This window comes from Otolemur garnettii, unplaced genomic scaffold (genome assembly GCF_000181295.1).
Source record: "Otolemur garnettii isolate 467f Iridium unplaced genomic scaffold, OtoGar3 scaffold00107, whole genome shotgun sequence".
NCBI classification, from domain to species: Eukaryota; Metazoa; Chordata; class Mammalia; order Primates; family Galagidae; genus Otolemur; species Otolemur garnettii.
The window spans coordinates 6,732,538-6,737,826 of record NW_003852502.1 but is presented as its reverse complement, the minus strand read 5'-3'; positions in this window follow the sequence as shown (position 1 = coordinate 6,737,826).

Here is a 5,289-nt window from a genome sequence, read left to right as displayed (position 1 = left end):
GGTTTGCTTTGACTAGTGCTATGGGGTGTTGCTATGGGGTGTCCATTCTGATGGACAAAGGGCAAAGCTCTGTTTATTTTTATGTCCATACACATGTGGCTTAGAAGGTGTGAGTTTACATTAGGACGCCCAGTTCCAATCTGACATCCCAGGGCTTATCCACATTTTTACCCCCCTGAGTAGTGAGAAATCTGAACACCACTATCCTCAATATATTAGTGTAATTGCTCACGCCCCTGCATGTAGCCGTTCTCCTGGTGCCCCTGCAGCCCCCTTCACTGCACAGATGCCCTTCTCCCCAGTTCTGGGCTCTAACACCGCAGGCTTGGCCACACTCGTCCAGGCGGCACTTTCCCTCACCCTGCTTGGACCCCCACGCCTCACACTGGGCAGCCCCCAACAGATACCTCCCTCATCCTGCTTAGTTTTTAACTCCATCTTGGGGCCACCAAAGCTCTCCTGCTTTGCTTGGACTCACCTAATGGTTTGGTGTCTAAATTGCCTAAGAAAGAAAGACAATAGGAATAGTCATCTTTGTATTTTAAAGACTAAAGTTAACTAAGAAGAACCTATGCTTTGACAGTCCGTGGCACCCTCTGGGTTGCTGTGGTTACCCTTGTCTCTCCTGTCACCAGTCCCGGCCATTTCAGGCGTGTTTCCCTCTTACCTCTCTCGGAACACTTTTCTCACTTGGGTTCTAATGCAACATTATAAACTGATGGTTTTTTGTTTATTCTTGACCATTTCTTCTAATCTTCTGCTTTTTTTTTTTCACTGCTCATCCATTAAATGATGGTGTTAATCCAGAGTTTTATCTTCAAGCCCTTTATCCCTTTTACCTTACTACATGGTAAGAGTCTGTGATCGTATGTGCTGTTGACCAGAGAATATAATTGTTGGGCTGGACTTAGACATCTCACAGCTTGGAACAAAGATGAGGTACCTGCTTCAGCGGATGGTTCCATGACAACATCCATGAACACTGCAGACTGGGACAGGGCTCGGAAAATAGGCTGTGAGTTCATCTGGGGTTTGATGGCGTGACCCAAGTTCTCTGAGCATTCCTGTGGGTTTCAAATCCAGGTATAAAATTAGAGGACCGCCAAGTTTTAACTTAGAACATGGGCACGGGTTTTATAATTGGTGATTTGTCGCTCGTGGTATGAGGTGGTTGTTACCATGGGTCACCCAGTTCTTTTCAGAATTGGTAGAGTAGGTAGTAACCAAAGTTAGTTGAAAAGGCTGTGGGACTAGACCAAGAGAAGCAAAGACAAATCGGGAACGCAGAATAGCTGGCTGTCAGGGGAGCGCTCGAGGGCCACTGACAGGTGGGCACTAGCTCCAGAGGACAAAGCATCAGGACTGGTGTGTACGTGCTCCAAGGATCAGAGGAAAATGACTGTATTTGCCCAAGCTGACAAATTGTGTCTGTGTCCCTTATTAATTGGTGAAATTGTCCTTGTTTCTTTTTTTTTTTTTATCTTATTTTTGTCCATAATGACCTTCAGAAATATTTGTGCAAAGGATAAAACTGAGCTGAGAGTAAGGAATTCCAGAAATATAATAAATGGAAATGTTGACGTCAACACAAATAAAAACAGAAAATAGAAAAATCTGTGTGTCTTACACAATCCCTGCTATCGCTTTTAATTACCCCCTTTAATTGCCTACTTGTACTCAAAGGAGTAGCACATAATATAGTTCTTCTCTGTATGATTGCTTTTTTCAATAAAAGTCACTTTCAGAATCCCTGAGCAATCACAGGGAAGTAATTCCTACCACGATCAGGTAATTTACCTGTAACTTTAAAGCAATGGCATTCATGTGACTAAATGATGTATTTTAAAAGAAATTGAATCAACCAAAGGAACTTGCAAATCATCCCAGCCCTGTCCTCATTTCATCTCCCTTTGGACGTAACCGTCTTGATAGGGGAGAGCAAACGGGGAAAGGCAGGATGTGGAGGAAATAGCAGAAAGAACAACAAAGAAGATTGAGCTCCTGTTCACCTTGGACTGCATCTCAGCACCCATCACATTTATCAGAGGTCCCAAGCGTAGGGGTAACAAATCTTTTCTCCTGGCTTCTTGCCTCACACAGGATTAATAAATAACAAGCTCAAATATTTTAGGAAAGAATTATTTCATTATCATATCTTTCTAAAACATTGACTTTGGTGACTTGCCATGATGGGTTCATATTTGAAACACAGGCTACAATTTGTATCTGTGTCTATGAGTCCCAGATTGAAGACCCCAAGACCCAGATGCAAAGTGCATCTATGAACAATGATACATTGTAGCACAAATAATAGGGACTCGCTCACTGTGCTGGTTTACAATTTTATTCTTGAAAACATTTATTCTGATTTCATGGCTGGATTTAAAAAAGAATGACAAGTTCTCAAGGTTTTATAGGAAGTTAAATCTTCTGATTTCTAATAGTCCCAGAAAGCATCACTAATGGGAGAGAGAGAGAGTGGGGTGAGTAGGTGGAACCTGAAGGCTGCTCTAGGCACAGGTGCTGCCTGTAGCACTGAGTTGCTTGGGAAGGGTAGATTATAGAGAGGAACACTGGTTCGCTACTCACCCTTTCAACTCAGCCTTGCTTATGGAAATATTGCCGTCATTTAGAAATTAGTGATCTCTTTGCTAATTTATTATCTGGAATAGAATAATTGCAATTTTCTTTCTAAGGGGCAGAAGTGTTTTATATTAATCCGATGTCAAGGAAGCTGATGTAGCCAAAAGCAGAGATGAATGTAATCGTGTGGTGTCCAGTAAGTGCCACTGTGCATCACAGACATGCAGTTGGTGATAACTATCATCCAAAAGTGGGATTAGTTTGATCCAAACCAGAAGATCGGGGAAAGCAGCTACTGTGTAAATAGTTCCCTTGTTACTTTTCCAGACAGAAAACAAACTGGCGATAAATCATTATTGGACTATTTAAAAGGCTCTCATAGTCCTGTTTGGATAACATTAATTTTTGGAATATTTACAATGTAATATTTTCCAGAGATGGACTCTGAGATAGATGAACAAATAGATACATAAACATATATCAAGTGATACAGCAATAGATTTCTTCCCTCTGGTTTTTCACTTTTCAGTTTTTCACTTTTTCTTCCCACTTTTGGTTTTTCACTTTTCACTGGTTTTCCTGGGTAGTGCTGTTAAGGTGTTAAAATTGAAGAGGGTAATTTGTTTTTTGAGGACCTACTCTGCCATGACACATCCAAAAGAAAGAATAAAAGGCTTAGTGTATTTTTTCCAGACTGCCATTTCTTGGCTACAGATTTACTCTCTACATTAGCAAGACAAATAAACAAACAACGACAACAAATCCCCAAGCCAATGGTGTTGTCAGTGCAGAATGCCCACGCATAGCCACCTATGGAAACACAAGTGATCACAGAGCCACAGCCAGTTCCTGCAGCCTGACTTTGCACCCTCATTCTCTTGTCTCGTTATACGTGTTCTCGGGATGGTTCTGACCAATGAAGAGAAAGAGAGAAAAGAAACAAGCCGAGCAACTCTGCAGACAAAGCTTTGATCTCTTTGCCTCCAAAGAGCAAATTGTTTTTTGCAACGCATATTCCCTCATCTCATGTCCTTCTTCCTACTATTCTCTGAGCACTAACCTTTTCCTCTTTTAGGTTCAGTGCTTGTACTGAATTTCCAAGTCCCCAACTTTTTCTTGCTGTCCTCCCTTGGATTCCAAAGCTCCTTTTAGTAAATGACAGTCTGAATTGATTTGGTTTTTCATTCTGAGTCTTTGCATCCACATGCCTGGGGGACAAAGGCAACCCAGAGAAGGCAGCAGCATTTTCCTGAACACTAAAACGAGATATTAGTTTGAGGACTCGGCTCTGTTTTGTCCATTTTTACACTTTCCTCTCTGACAAATGGAGCAGCTGGCACTGTACTTGTACACAGGAAAAGGCACTTGATAAATGATTGCTGAAAATTGGAATCAGATGTACCCGAATTCTACCTCTGTCCCCAGCACCTGAGGCATAGGGACATTTTGTTTCCTTTTCTATAAAACAGGAGAGATGCAGACATGATGCCGTGGTTACATGGATCTTAACCAGCTCAGGGAGCTTCTTCACAGGGCAATTTGCAGTTTCTGAGACCACGCTTGCTATTTTGTAAATATATTTCTTTCCTTCACTTAGGCTAATCATTTAATTTTCCTGAGCTATACTCTCCTCATTTGTCACAAAAAGATAAAAATATTTCTTGGAACTTCCTGACAGTGTTGTTCTGAAGATTAATCATATTTAGGTGTTTACAACCTCTTTTATAATGTTAAACAGTAGAGTAAATGATAAAGACGGTATTAGAAATCTTTATCAAACAGAAGTTAGAAATACAGATGGACTTAGGAATTTAAGAGTGGTGCTACAGTTGAGTATTCTTTTTCTTTTCATGGACGAAGTTGGTATTAGCTGTGGCTCATTGGTCTGTCTAAAATGTGCAATGTGGCCGCTGAGGGCAGGTTTCAGAGGCAATGCTACGGAGCTTCAAAGTTTGCAGTTTTCAGTTAATAATCCTGGCAACTTTTCAATGTCTTAGTTTCCTCATTTGGCCCTAATGGCCCTAATAAAATAACTGCCCCTGTGGGGTGGGCGGTTGTGATGACTTAATGAGATGATCATACTTCAGTAGCATCTGATGGGTATTTAAATGCTCCATGTACGCCAACCGCCACCTCAAAAATTCTCTTACTTTCTTTTTACCTAAGGATATGTCTTGACAACTTTAAATCATTGATCAACTTCTTTTTATGGTTTGCTATGGAATATTGCACCGTATTTTAATCTAAACAAAAGGGGCCTGAGATTAAAAAAAAACGTATGAAGGTAATTGGCAATCCTTCACTGAACTAAATGGATATTTTATAACAAAGGCTGATTTTTAAAAAAATGATTAAGTCCATCCTTTCAAACAATTAGAGATCATAGTAAAACTGTCTGTTTGTTTGTTTTTTGCAATTTTTGGCCAGGGCTAGGTTTGAACCTGCCACTTCCGGCATATGGGGTCAGTGCCCTACTCCTTTGAGACACAGGCGCCACCCGAGTTCATGATAAAACTGAAGATTATTCTTCTAGGAACAATTATTATGTCTTGGTCAATATTCTCTTAGCTGAAATGAATAGAAATATGCATCCAAACTGTGTGAGTGGCAGAGAGGCTTTATTATTGTGGGCATTCCACACGATACAACACCAGGAGGCCACAGGGGAACTTATTCCAAGAGTAGGCGGTGCTTTCCCTTATGGCT